Here is a 16,231-nt window from a genome sequence, read left to right on the forward strand (position 1 = left end):
ATACAGAGAGTACGGTATATTCCTACTGTAAATGTTTACAAAATAAATAAACATGAAACAAAAATATTAAATTCAAAACACACAAATGTGATCCCAATAATCTTACACACATTTGATTCAGATCGGAACTTCGGAGCAGGTTTGTGAATATTTTGATTCAGATCGGAATTTTGGAGATTGTATCTATCTATAGTTGAATCTTAGCCAAATATTGTTCTATCCTAACAAACCATACATCAATGGAAAGCTTATTTATTCAGCTTTCAGATGATGTATAAATCTCAGAAAATTGACCATTATGACTGGTTTTGTTGTCTAGAGTCACAAATGTGTTTCCAGGTTAACAAAAATAAATACATAGTCTAAATAAAAAGTAGGCAATAAGTTACACCTTAAGAGGACACATAGAATGAATATAGAGATACAGTTTTCACTGCTTTAGAATTAACAGAACTTTAGATAGTTTCCATTGTCTCTAGATCAGCTTTGAATAAAGCTTTGTAAATTTTTGTTTATAGGCTATGAGAAATTTAGCTAGCAGGAAACACAAATTAATTAAATAATGTTTTCCTACGCTCTAAAAGAGTTGGGTTTAATTGTTTGGGTTTAATTGTTTATGTGACACTCACAAAATATGTTTTTGAGATGATTACTTTTGTTTCTTTTCTTTCTATTGCAATTGTATTTTATTTTATTCCGATTTATAGAATTGAATACTAATGAGAGATTACAAAGAAGCACAATAATATGCTGTTTCATAAAATGGACACAGGGTGGCAGCACCCACTATCAGCGGCACTCTGGGACTCTTAGCAACGCGCAGAGCAAGGTGAGCTCATAATCCGAATGAATGGAGAATGAGCAAACGTTGTCCTGCGTCGCTGATTTCTATCTAATATTTCCAATATTTCCAGGTTAGTTACACGACTTTTAGGTGACTACAGATGTTTATAAGCTAATATGAGTCCCCGGTGATGTGTGGTCTGTAAACTAAAAGTATGTCAAATGTGTAAACGGTTAAGTCTGATGGTACGTAGCTAAGAAAATGGCGGCCGACTCCGCATCAATTGTTTCTTTTGTTTGTTCCTTGCGGCTCCGGGGCATTTGTGAGTTATTGCTGTGTGTGTGTAGTACAATGTTTAAAGGTTAGTAAGTTATTTCGAATGTATAGAGTAAGACCAGTTACGGCTGCAGCCTTGTTAATGGCACACGTTAATATTAGACAATGATACAGTGTCAGTTCATAGGAGTGGGCGCCAAGTTATGAAACAGATATGTTTATTGAAGTTTGTGTTCATATAGTGTGAATGTAATACAGTTTAACTGCAAATGAGATTTATTCTGTTGTATAAAGTGAACACTTATAAAATGTACAGTTAGTACAAAAATTACTCTTTAGATGAGAGGACAAAGATGTGATTTAAAGGGAAAATGTTTGTTTTTGGTTTTATACAAATTTTGATAAGTTGATGTTTGGAAAATATGTGAGGATACATTTATGTGAAAACAGACCTTGGAAGAATATATGGCTTCATGTTATCCAAATGTGGGTATAACCTGTGCTTCAATGTAAAGCAGACAAAATAACAGAAAATAATTCATGATTGCAGATTCAAAGTTAAAATGAAGTTAAAAAAATAAAGATAATCCGAATGAATGGAGAATGAGCAAACGTTGTCCTGCGTCGCTGATTTCTATCTAATATTTCCAATATTTCCAGATTTCCAGCACTCCTATCAGAGGATTACACATATATATCTGCCAGCGGAGACCTAGCCGGGACCCGCTACAGATTCTTGGGGGCTCGTCCGGGATACTTCGGCGCCACCTATTGGAGCGGGAGCCGAGTGATGACAATGCTGACCAGCAACTAGCCCTGTCCAGCTGTGGGGGACTGCGATCGTGGACGAGTGGAGATCTGCGATCCAGAGCAGACTACGCCATCACCGAACTGGGTTGTCAGCCGTGAGGGAGACGAGGAGCCATCATGTCGAGTGGTGGGAGGAAGAGCCTAGTGTGGGACATTAGGAAGGGCCTACTCACCTTGTCAGCTGAAGAGCTTCTTCGAGTCGCCAGAGCGGTGAATCCAGTGTCGGACGTGGACCAGTCAGAGCTTGTGGAGGGAGATCAGGAGGAATGCTACGATCATATCAACTCGTTCATGTACAGTAAGCAGTTACTTGAAACAGAGGATGAGGGAATGGCCCAGTTGCTGATGTTAAAAGATGCTATTGATGATGTAGTGAAATGTCGTGATGATGATATGTCACTTCTAAATGTAAAGGGTGATTCTGAGTTGCATACTGGGCAGAGTGGTGATAAGCTTGATGACCATGTTGATTTTTCTAAGGGTTTTGTCATTATCCAAACACCTCCTGAAATCATCACAGACACTCACAAGCAGAGTCGACACACACCTATTTCAGTCAGTACTGCATCGCCTAGTGATATAGCTGAACTAGATCCAGGCTCAGTTAAGGCTACAATGTCGAATGCACCTGACACAACGAACGCTGATTTGCTTAAAGTGCTCGCTAGCTACGAAGAGCTTAGCAAGAAACTCATACAGCGTATACCAGTACATGCTTCGCCGCCACAGACACATATACCCCGATCCTCAGCCCTGCTTAGGCAGCCAGACAGAAACCCACCGGGTGAACCTGCCTCTCAGTCGGCTCGCGAGGCGATGGTGTCCTTAAGGGAACTCCGTTACCTTCCTCGGGGAGAGTTTAAAGTGCAAGGCGGGCAGGTCGGTGATCAATCCTCAGATATCAGCTACAATAATGTCTGCAGGCAAATTGATGATGGAATCAGAGAAGGATTCTCCGACTCAGAGATTGTTCGTGGTGTGCTCAAAATCATAAGACCAGGCATATTCAAAGAGATGTTGATAAACAAAGACGACATGGCAGTGACTGAACTCAAGGGATTTCTCCAAACCCACCTAAGAGAAAGGAACAGCACAGAGCTATTCCAAGAGTTGATGTGTACAAAACAGGATGAGAACGAGACACCACAACAATTTCTCTATCGTGTGATAGGTTTGAAACAACGCATCCTATTGACATCAAGATTGGCTGACACTGACGTTAAATACTCTGCAGCTACAGTGCAAGATGTTTTCCTACATACAGTGTACCAAGGCTTTGGACACAAATACACTGACATACGCAGAGAGCTCAAACCTTTGTTGGCAAACAGTGGGATCACTGATGAGATGATTCTGCGTCATGTGATGAAAATCACTAGTGAAGAAAACGAGAGGATGAAAAGACTTGGCTTGTCCCGCCGGCAGACTGTAACAAATGCGCACAGCGCACAGCTCGAGCCTGATGTGGTAAAGACACCGAGCACAAAGTCAGAGAGTGTAGGGTCCAAGTCAAGTCAAACAAAACCAGATCCTCTGAGAGACCTCACGACCAAAGTAGAGGAGCTTACCAGACTGGTTGAGACCATGCAAAAACAAAACCAACACGAGCTAACCCACAATGGGCGCCAGTACAGTCAAAATAGAACACAATCTAAACGTGGAAAACCCTATGGCTGTCCAAGCTGCGTGGAACAAAACAGACAAGACTGTAAACACTGTTTCACCTGTGGGGAAGAAGGACATCATGCAGCAGGTTGTCTAAAGCGACCAAAGAGACAGGGAAACTCCAATCGGGCACTAGAGAGGGACATCTAGTGACCGAGTCTGAGAATAAGTCCCAACCAGAAAGTGAGGTCAGCAATGACAAAATACGCTCCTCTTCACCCTCAACCCCAGTAACGACAAGCACATTAAGTCACTGTAACCAAGTAGCTCAGCTCCCTCCCCAGTCACCACGTGTAGCTAAAGCTAGAGCTGTTGCTGGCCTGATTGGGAAAAAGGCCCTAGTTCAGAGCTATCTAAATGGTTTAGCAGTCACTTCTTTGCTCGACTCTGGGTCACAAGTCAGTATAGTCAGCCGTGCCTGGAAAGAAGAGTACCTACCTGACCTCAGTATTCACTCAGTTTCGGAGATCTTAGGGGAGGAGGAACTGAAAGTTATTGCAGCAAATGGCAGTCTCATTCCATATGATGGGTGGGTAGCTATTACAGTGAACTTGCCAGGGAATTTGGACCCCAACCTGTCCATTAGTGTCCCATTCCTCCTCAGCAGCTACCCCATGGACAGACCCTTGATTGGCTTTAATGTTTTGGAAGTACTGATTAGTGGCAAACCAGAGAGACTAGTGCCGGTACTTGCTAGCCTTCTTAGCAAGGCCATATCTGTTCCCAAAGAAACAGCTGAAGCCCTCGTCAACTTTATTCAGACGGCCAAGCCAGTCATGCAGCAGGGACGCTTAAGAACGGGTGCCAAGGATATCGTGCTCTCAGCTGGTCAAGTGTTGTGGGTGAGGTGTCGGGTTCCGTCAAACATGGATGCCTCTACCCGATTAGTGTTGTTCGAGACAGATGAAGACAGCCTATCGTCTGGACAGTGGGATGCAGGGCCAGGTTTGTTTGAAATTCAGAACCCAACCAAGCCCTATGTCACCATTCCAATTGGTAATAACACCAATCATGACATCACAATACCACGTAAAACAGCTCTAGGGATCCTGCAGCGTGCTGAAAATGTGGTGGAGGCAGATATCCTGGACAAATCACAGCCTACAGCGACTGTCAGTCAGGCCACCACCACTCAGGTCAGCAACCCTGATCCACCTCTGTGGGACCCACCTGTAAACCTCGACCATCTGGAGGAAGAACAGCAAGAGACTGCTAGAAAGATGCTTCATGAGGAGTCAAACGCCTTTGCAAGGGATGGAAAGGACCTTGGCTGTATCCCAAATTTGCAAATGGTGATCAACCTCAACGACGATGTTCCTGTGCAGAGAGCGTACACATCCATTCCCAAACCACTGTTTAAAGAAGTAAAAGATTACATTCAAGATCTTCTTGTAAAGGGTTGGATAGTGAAATCGAAGTCTGCCTATTCTGCCCCAGTTGTATGTGTGCGGAAGAAGGACGGCACTCTTCGCCTATGCATAGACTATCGTCTCCTAAACCAAAAAACAGTACCCGACAGACATCCACTGCCGCGAATACAGGATTTGATAGATACGTTAGGTGGGTACTCAATGTTCAGTATACTTGACCAAGGTAAAGCTTACCACCAGGGGTTTATGGCAGAAGGGTCACGCCATCTCACTGCCTTTATCACCCCCTGGGGGCTCTACGAATGGGTAAGGATCCCATTTGGACTTTCTAATGCACCTGCCGCTTTTCAAAGGAGCATGGAGGAGATGTTAGGCTCTCTGAGAGACGAGTACTGCATCCCGTATCTGGATGACCTACTGTGCTACTCCAGATCTTTCAGTGACCACGTGGAGGTGATTCGCAAGGTCCTCCAAGCACTGCAGCATCATGGGGTGAAGCTACGGGCAGAAAAGTGCGAGATGTTTCAGAAGGAGGTTCGCTATGTTGGACGCTTGGTGTCGGCAGAGGGAGTTCGAATTGACCCCAAAGACCTCGAGGCAGTGATAGCTTTAAAAACCAAAACGCCCCAAACAGTTGGTGACCTCCGACGGGTTCTCGGCTTCCTGAGTTATTACCGCTCCTACATACAGGACTTTGCTAAAATAGCAAAACCATTGTATGAGCTGCTCCAACTTAAGTCCTCCATGCCTCAACCCCTTCCACGTCACTTTAAGTCCAAGGGTCCACAACTCCCGTCCAAAACAGCCATCATATGGAAGGCTGATCACCAAAGCACCTTGGAAAGGCTTGTCAGTATGCTGATCAACCCCCCAGTCCTCGCATACCCCAACTTCGAGGAGCCATTCGTCCTACACACGGATGCATCGGAGAAAGGACTCGGGGCAATCCTCTATCAGCGACAGTGTGGGAAAATGCGAGTCATTGGATATGGATCACGAACTCTGACACCGGCTGAACGGAACTACCGACTCCACAGCGGAAAACTTGAGTTCCTTGCTTTGAAGTGGGCAGTATGTGAGAAGTTTAGAGACTATCTCTTCTATGCTCCACATTTCACCATCTACACTGATAACAATCCGCTTACTTACGTCATGAGCACTGCAAAACTCAATGCAGTTGGACATCGCTGGGTTGGAGAATTGTCAGAGTTCCACTTCAATATTAAATACAGACCTGGAAAAAACAATATAGACGCCGACACACTCTCACGCATCCCACTCGATATTGACAACTATGTGGCGACATGCACGGAGGAGCTGTCTCAGGATGTGCTGCATGCGACTTGGGAAGGGGGTAGAGCAGCCCAGAAGAAAGATGTAGCCTGGATAGCTGCACTTTACACCACCTCTGCTGATGTCATGCCACAGCCTCATTCACTCTTGCCTGAAATAAGCCACGAAGAGCTGGCAAAAGCCCAACGAGATGACCCCGGAATAGGGGAAATAATGAGACTAAAAGAGACAAATAATGTTCTGACTGATGTGGTCAGAAGGTCAGTGAGTGGGCTCACTCGCAAGCTCCTTCATGAGTGGAGTCAACTACATTTGGAGAATGGAGTCCTGTACCGCCAAACACCAGAAAGAAAACAGTTAGTCCTACCCACCAAGTACCGGTCAGTTGCCCTAAAACATCTCCATGACAACATGGGGCACGTTGGCACAGAACGTGTGCTCCACCTCGCCAGGGAACGTTTTTATTGGCCACACATGAAGAGATGCATAGAGGAGTATGTCACAAGAAAATGTAGTTGCATAAAACAAAAGAAACCCACCACACACATACGCGCGCCAATGGGTGGCCTGACTTCTGCCTCCCCTCTCGATCTGGTTTGCATAGACTACTTACATCTGGAGAAAAGCAAAGGAGGCTATGAGTACATTCTGGTAGTAATAGACCATTTTACCAGATTTGCTCAGGCTTACCCAACTAAAAATAAATCGGGACAAACTGCAGCTGAACGGATATACAACGACTACATACCTCGTCTGGGTTATCCAAATCGTCTCCATCATGATCAAGGACGCGAGTTTGAGAACAACCTTTTCCGCACCCTTGGACGGCTGTCAGGGGTCGGACACTCACGAACATCCCCATACCACCCACAATGTAACCCCGCTGAGCGGTTCAACCGCACACTGCTGCAAATGTTACGGACACTGACAGACAGAGAAAAGGAGAGATGGAAAGAACATCTGCCACAAATGATACACGCATATAACTGTACTCGCCACGAGTCCACCGGATACTCACCTCATTACCTGCTGTATGGGCAACACCCCCGTCTCCCCGTGGATCTCTTGTTTGGATTATTGGGAAACACCGAATCAGTGACACACAAAGGATATGTGGATAAATGGTCAAAAAGGATGACGGAAGCGTACAAGATTGCAAACAAATCCAGCCTGTCATCAAGTGCAAAGAACAAGTCCTACTATGATCAAAAGGTGAGGGGTGTGGTCCTCAGATCAGGAGATCGAGTACTGGTTCGAAACATGGGTGAGCGAGGCGGACCCGGTAAGCTACGCTCATACTGGGAGAAGAGGATCTATGTGGTGAAGGAGCAGATCTCAGACAATCCGGTATATGTCATTCATCCTGAGGGAGACCCAAATGCAAGGAACAGAACCATACACAGAAACTTGTTACTGTTAGTAAATGACTTGCCTGTTGAGAGCCCAGCACAGTCAGCTGATTCTGTTGTAACTCCCCATCAGAGACAAAAGCAACCTCAACAGAGGGCAAGCTCTGCTGACAATGATGGAATACCGGATACTGATGATGATGATGAGTGGACAGGAGGTTATTGGCTGAGAACACCTGTAGTCAGGATGGAAAATGATCAAGATGGACATGGCAGATCAGCGGCCTCAGGGAAAGAGCAAAGTCCAGTGTCAAAGTCATTTCCTGCAACAGTGCCTGGTCAGACTCCAACGAAACCGACCATGACCCACAAAGAATGTCCAAATACATTACCGACGAGAGAAACTGGACCTATGGACACATACTTACCAGATGGACGAGAGACACCTGAAAGAGACAATACACACACAGATGAGACAAACCTACCTGAAAGAGACAATACACACACGGATGGTACAAACCTACCTGAAAGAGAGCATGAACAAAACATTCCTGTAAAAGAGGTTAAACAAAGCTCAAACGACAGAAAAGTGGAATTAGTGGGAGATGAATCACAGACAAGTGAACAACCTGATGTCACTTACCTACCTCAGCTCCAGGATGGGAAAAATGGACATGCTGAACAAGTACAGGAGGGAAGACCGAGTTATCCCTCTATTATGACTTGGCCTGTGGAAGATGCACACAGAGAGGTTAGGAGGTCGACCAGAGAGAGGAGACCGAGGCCGATTTTCACTTATGATTCACTGGGCCAACCTTCAATACAGACCCATGTAGATTCCATTTCCTCACCGATTACCTCGGGCCCCCTGCCTTTCATGCCACACATAACCAGACAGTTCATCCTACCTGCTTCTTACGCACCACAATTGTACATGCCCTACACATACTACATGCCAGTCACCACACAAGTTTATTAGAAAAAAAGAAAAGAGAAAAAAAAAGTTTTTTTGTTGTTGTAACAAATGTCGGGAGCCATTTTTGTTTGTTGGGGTGGATGTGACACTCACAAAATATGTTTTTGAGATGATTACTTTTGTTTCTTTTCTTTCTATTGCAATTGTATTTTATTTTATTCCGATTTATAGAATTGAATACTAATGAGAGATTACAAAGAAGCACAATAATATGCTGTTTCATAAAATGGACACAGGGTGGCAGCACCCACTATCAGCGGCACTCTGGGACTCTTAGCAACGCGCAGAGCAAGGTGAGCTCATAATCCGAATGAATGGAGAATGAGCAAACGTTGTCCTGCGTCGCTGATTTCTATCTAATATTTCCAATATTTCCAGGTTAGTTACACGACTTTTAGGTGACTACAGATGTTTATAAGCTAATATGAGTCCCCGGTGATGTGTGGTCTGTAAACTAAAAGTATGTCAAATGTGTAAACGGTTAAGTCTGATGGTACGTAGCTAAGAAAATGGCGGCCGACTCCGCATCAATTGTTTCTTTTGTTTGTTCCTTGCGGCTCCGGGGCATTTGTGAGTTATTGCTGTGTGTGTGTAGTACAATGTTTAAAGGTTAGTAAGTTATTTCGAATGTATAGAGTAAGACCAGTTACGGCTGCAGCCTTGTTAATGGCACACGTTAATATTAGACAATGATACAGTGTCAGTTCATAGGAGTGGGCGCCAAGTTATGAAACAGATATGTTTATTGAAGTTTGTGTTCATATAGTGTGAATGTAATACAGTTTAACTGCAAATGAGATTTATTCTGTTGTATAAAGTGAACACTTATAAAATGTACAGTTAGTACAAAAATTACTCTTTAGATGAGAGGACAAAGATGTGATTTAAAGGGAAAATGTTTGTTTTTGGTTTTATACAAATTTTGATAAGTTGATGTTTGGAAAATATGTGAGGATACATTTATGTGAAAACAGACCTTGGAAGAATATATGGCTTCATGTTATCCAAATGTGGGTATAACCTGTGCTTCAATGTAAAGCAGACAAAATAACAGAAAATAATTCATGATTGCAGATTCAAAGTTAAAATGAAGTTAAAAAAATAAAGATAATCCGAATGAATGGAGAATGAGCAAACGTTGTCCTGCGTCGCTGATTTCTATCTAATATTTCCAATATTTCCAGATTTCCAGCACTCCTATCAGAGGATTACACATATATATCTGCCAGCGGAGACCTAGCCGGGACCCGCTACAGATTCTAATATCTGTGTTAGGCCACTGGATCGCTCGCTGGGTTATTCTTAACGTTTATTGCATTATTTCTATAATAATGCAACCAGTTGGGTTCAAATTTTACATTTCAGCGGTCGATCGGTGCAACTGCCAGAAGATACAGTGATAAGTTAATATAGCCCTATCTGTGACAAACAAAGCAGCATATCATACGCATCATAAGATGTTTTTTCTTCTGGTCAGCTGAAGGGAATAATAACTCAGTTGTAGCTGTGACAACTAAATGGAGCGATTGAAGTGCCCTGTTAAATCAAATAATGAGAATCATTCGCTTTATATTGACAAGAGAAACTCAGTGTTGATAATAAAGATGGAGCATCAGCTTATGGTGTGATATTTGCCTGTCTGTGAATACTAGGCTATGCAGATCACAAGTATGGACTAAAAGCACAGACACAAACAGGGGCGTCATGCACTCATTATTTATGGGGGGGGGGGCTAAGTAAAGTCTGCTCACCTAAGTAACAGATATGGGTGTCATGCCATAACATATTTTTAATACGACTGACTTTATATTTAATGTGAATATTAAAAACATTGTAAATTAGGCTACTTATCATAACACTTTCATTGTACAGAAAGAGAGCAAAGAACATTTTCACTGACAGTCTAGAGTTCAAGCACTCTCAAAAACAACCAGTAAAATCACTGAAGTGTGAAATGAATATCTTACTTACTTACTTGGCTCAAAAATCTGAAATCACTTTGAATGGGCATGATGCCTCTGGACACAAAGCTTTAATTTCATGGGTTTCGTAAATGTTTCGACTTTCAGACACACAGAATCATGCTACCCTCTGCTGGTTACATTAAGAAATCAACATAGAATCAATATGCTCCATTTATAAAAGCTTTAAAAATTAAAAACAGACCAACTCTTACATTATTAACTGCTATTAAAATCCACACTGAATCAATCTTTGAATAAGGACATCACCATTTTAAAATGACCAGACTCTCGGATTATCTATCAGACAGCTCAGTCGTGCCTAATGGTTAGAGAGTCGAACTTGTAACCCGAAGGTCATGGGTTCGAGTCTCCGGTCCAGCAGGGATTGTAGGTGGGCTAAGGGATTGTCCAGTGCTCTCTCCACCCTCAATACCACGACTGAGGTGAGACCCTTGAGCAAGGCTCGTGTGAGTGAGTGAGAGAAAGACAGAGAGAAAACAATTCCAAGTATTGGGCACCATACTTGGCCACGTCACATCCTTTCCTCTTCAATTTTTTTTCATGACAATGGGAACTCTGTAAACGAATCCAAAGAACATATGTTGCTTTGGATAAAAGTATCTGCTAAATTATTACATGTAATAATAACAACATTAAAGTAACACACAGAATTTTCAATATATTTAGTTTCATTACGGTCTTATAATTAAAATGCAATTTCACCTTAATGATACCAGTACAATGTTATCTTAAAATAAAAACGGCAAGGTTTTGACACAATGAAAATGTTTTATTTCATGCTAGAGAATGTCTCCATTTATGTCTCCTGACCACATATGCCTATGGATAATCCCGCTTCTGATCTATTTATAGAGTGGAAGCTGTGTGGATGTAAATCTGAGGCACATATGACAGAGATGTTCATGTGCTTTTGGCTTTAATGATGGAAATATCATCAGAACAGCCCATGAGATATCACTTGATCTTCTAACTGGAGTCACTGTTGTCCTTAATTTCTAGAGCTGAAGAAAACCCCAAACTGTTGCCATTGTGCTGCCATTGTGGAAAGAGTTTCACGACGAATGCGCTTGCTTCCGCTTCATGTAAATGACGCATGCACATGGTGCTGCTGATTACGTTAACATGCATGCGTCCTTTACAATAGAGGATCAGAGAGCTCTCTGATTTCATCAAAAATATCTTAATTTGTGTTCCGAAGATGAACAAAGGTCTTATGTGTTTGGAACGGCATGAGGGTGAGTATTTAATGACAGAACTTTCACATTTGGGTGAGCTAACCCTTTAACACAGAGTCAGTCTCATCTCATCTTACTTCAGTTTGTCATCAGAAGGATCTGTGTAAAGATAAAATGTCTTGACTAATAAACAGCTAGTGAAACTTATAGTTGATTCAACATGTTAAAGCTTTTTATCATGGACACAGTGAGGCTCTACAGTGCTATCAAATCAAGTGTTTTTAAATACAGTTTGTTCCCACATTTCTCTTGCATGTTCTGGCAGTTCTAGCAGACTAAAGTAAACAAAATGAATGAAAAACAACATTGTTCTGAATCATATTGAAAAACCAACTAACTTCAGTGATCTGAAAATCTGTCAACATGACTAATAATTTCCAGAAATTATCTGTAAAATCTCTCCACTTTGATTATATAAATGGACTCATCTGAATGATGAGTTTGTGATAATCCCAGCGACGGGGCTAAATAATACAGTTTAATGATCACAGGTCTGTCCTCTGATTCACAGCATGTCATGAGTATTGCAAAAGTGTGCGAGTGCAGTATGGCAGCGCCGGCGACGTCGAGTAGCATTAATGTAAATAAAAAATTCTTAATTCAGATATTTTTGTTTAAAAACATTTTTTGTAAATTTTACTGATTTTAAATGGTTAACTTTTAAGGAATTAATTAGATTAATTATTACTCAATTCTAATTTGTTAAATGTATTTGTAATCTGTTGCCACAATTTTGAGTGAATATAGCGTATTCATTTTTATGCTGTCATTCTCTTACTCACTCAGTCTCTCTCTCTCACTCACAGTCACACACCACGTTTCACACACATTTGCCATTAAAATAGTGCTCTCAATAGGAATGTAACTGTATGTTTGCTTTGCTTTTTTTGTTTCGAAGTTTTGAGCTGGATTACTGTGTTTCATACTAGTTAAAATGTTAAAATAATTTTTCTTCTCATACTTGGTGTTCTTCAAGAATGTTGTCCCACGCTTTCTTTGAGAGCCTTCTCTCTTTCTCTAGTATCAACACAGACTGTTATCCATTATCCAATTTGTCTACAGTGAACTTTAAAGATATGTAGTCTACAGTTGGGGATTGATTAAAGAACTAGATTGTTGTATTTCCTATAATAATTTATCGTTATGCGTTTGCACTTTTTCTATCTGGACACGGAGCATAATAAACATGCAACTTGTTCATTATCATTACCTGTGAAACTGTTGATTTCTACATGGCAGTTCAAATAATATTGTCTTTTTAGACCATTGGTATTGACTGGTTTGAGTTATTTTATTGGTAAGCAAGGGACATGGGTGGCCTAAATTGCACTAGAATGCAGGAAATCACATCTATGAAATTACAATTTTTATGGGGGAGGAGCCCCCAGACCCCCGCACAAACAGCCCCACCTAAAATATTTTTCACCAGCCGCCACTGAATCCTACTATGATTTCAAAGAACTTAACCCAAAAACCTTTAGCGTCATAAAAACCCAGCTAAAGTGTTTTTGTGTGTGAGAGTGTGATTTAACGTTACATAAAATCATTATACATAAAGAACATTCTGTGAAAATATAACTCTGATATCTTTAATATTTACTGAGTAAGGTCATGTCTTTTGAACTTTATAATATATTTATTTGATTTTGATATATGTATATGTGTATGTATGTATGTATATCTTGTGTCTTTGTTTTGAACTTTTATACTTACCTCCCCTGGCAACTCTTATTTATATTAATTTATTTTTCTATCCTTTTCCTTTATATTTTCCTTTTTTTCTTTTTGATGTTATTTTTCCTGATAAAATATTGCATTTTATTGTTCTTTAAATAATAAAAAAGTAATGCTGCATAAAAGCTAGACTAAATTATGCCTGCTCTGACCCACCTTAGCTCAGTTGCTGTAATTGTAAATGCATTTATGGACCTCTGAGTAGCATGTAAAGACACCTGAATGATACCTTTGGAGTGTAAATGTAAAAAAACAAAAAAACATAAAAATAAGAATAACTAATTAATAATTTGAATGGATGAATGAATAAATACATTTAAATATAGATAAATAATTTGTGGAATATAAAAGATTGAAAAAGATCCGAGAATGATCTCTTAGGTCATGACACTATCTGTACTCTAGAGGGCATCATTGTGTTATTCGCCATCAGCATCACGTGCATGAATGTCAAAAATGCATAAACACTTCAATCCAAAAATCACTTCTATAATCCAGATTAGATTTGGTCATGCAAAGTTACTGCAGTTATATAAACTGCTGTGTGATTAGATGTCTCATGTGACTGTAGTTTAGTTTGGGCCTTTGCTCAGGCCTTAATTAGAACTGCTCACACTTCAATAAACCAGATCCAAAAGCATCAGATAAATTAGTCCACATACTTTATTGTGCCAAGACTTTGGAAGGAGGCTTGGACTTTGGATAGTACAAACTGACAGATAATAAATTTGCAGTTTGAACTGGATATCTATGCATTGCACCCACTTTTTAGTTTTTATCTTTTCCTTCATTTGCCACTTGAATTACCTGCTTATGCTTGCTTTTTTCACAAAATCACTAGACATTAGTGGGTGGAAAAGAATTGATTAATCATGTAAACAAGTCAGATATAGTCAAATTAATTTTCCCTCTTTATTTCCTGTTCACATTTCTCAGACTACTAGATGGTATAAAACACGTTCAGTGGTGCAATGGAATGAGGAAAATGCTGTTGTTTGCTCTCATTATCAGCTTAAACTAATATTTACAGTCATTGTTTGTTCATTATCTATTGTTTATGAAATTGTTGAGACGGGTGATTATATATTAACCCTTAAGCAAACTCATGTAGTGTTAAGAAATGTTAACTACATCCAAAAAGCAGATTCATAATGTAAGTGCAACTGATTATTATTTGTCCAGAGTTATGTTTTTATTCACAACTCAGAGGTTTCATTTGGGAGAAGTTCTGAGAAGTTACTGATTTTTGATGGCAGGTGTTGGTAAATCTGAGCACAGTTTGAGAGATCATTTCTGAAAGATGTGAGGTTACTATGGCCTTTTTCTCAGGAGAAACATCTGAGAAGCAGGAGCTCTCTGTTTCTTCTTCATTTAATCTAACGGATGTCTAAGAAAACATAGTTAAAGGACTAATTCTTCAATGACTAATCGAAGACTTGTGAAGCAAAGAAAATCCCTGTGTGAGATTGAGGTCTTTTACATTTAGTCTTCTGAAGTCCTTGCAATCTTGGGGTCTGTCATGTAGGTCAGAATCAGACTCTCTCTATCCTTTGTGCATCTGATGTCACGAAGATGTGACCTGTACATCGATAGACTCGAGGTTTGTGAAGTACAGTAAGATTTACAGGGTTTGGATGAGAGTGAACTTTGTTCATTCTTACAGAACAGCTGACATGCAAATGTAGCTTCAAAATGGCAATGCATATTGAATAAAGAACGTATAAATCTATCTATCTATCCATCCATTCATCCGTCTATCCATCTCTCTGCATATCCATCATCCATCCATCATCTACCTAATCTTTCTATCCATCCGTCTACCATTCATCCACCCATTGGTCCATCCATACCTCTTTCTATTGCTCATCCAAGCATCCGTCTGTCTATGCATCCATCCATGTCTATTTTTAAATGCACGATAACAGTAGTTTCCTGTGGTTTGCAAATGACACTCTGTATTTAAATACACCTGCTTATTAAAGGTTATTTTAGCCTGTACTTGTACTGCGGCTCATCTTGAGGGTTTGAGGTGTGGTTCAGCTCAGTAATGCCAGATAAACCTTGTGAACCCGGTATTTAGAGTTTGACCTGAGGACAACATTACGAATAGCTCATATCACCACACACACACTCGTAATGCTGACTGGACTCCTCACGGCTTGCATAAAGTTGATGAAATCACAGAGATTGTCTTCATGCACTATGAACGCTCTATATGTGATCTCTAGAAGGGAATGACTTCTGGAAGACAAATATGACATTTAGTATTTGCTTGGATTTATTTACAGATTTTATTTCTATAAAACACATCAGAAGTTCTTAAAGTGATAGTTAATCCAAAATGAAAATTCTTATGAAAAAGCAGAATTTAATCACCACCTCCTATCAAGTGTAACATATTATACATTATTATGTTTTAAGCCGATACCTTTTAAAATATATTATTTCAAAAATACAGTACAGAAATATCCTATATGCATTTACTAATAAAAATATAACATTTAAATTCAAATACAGTAGCTACTTCAAAAGCCTTACATCTCATCAAGAGTTTATTGAATTGAATTATTGATTCATGTTGAGGAATGAGAAAGAACGTGCAATTTGTAGAAAATGTGCAAAAGTTTTCTTTGCTTTAAGGTGCACAAAGTTGATTTTAAACTGCAGGGTTTTCCATTTAAGTGTAATTTAAAAACACTAAAAAATGTGATATAAAAATGCATAGGGCTGCACCGATTGCACATATTTCTTATG

Source organism: Barbus barbus, assembly GCF_936440315.1.
Source record: "Barbus barbus genome assembly, chromosome: 27".
Taxonomy (NCBI): Eukaryota; Metazoa; Chordata; class Actinopteri; order Cypriniformes; family Cyprinidae; genus Barbus; species Barbus barbus.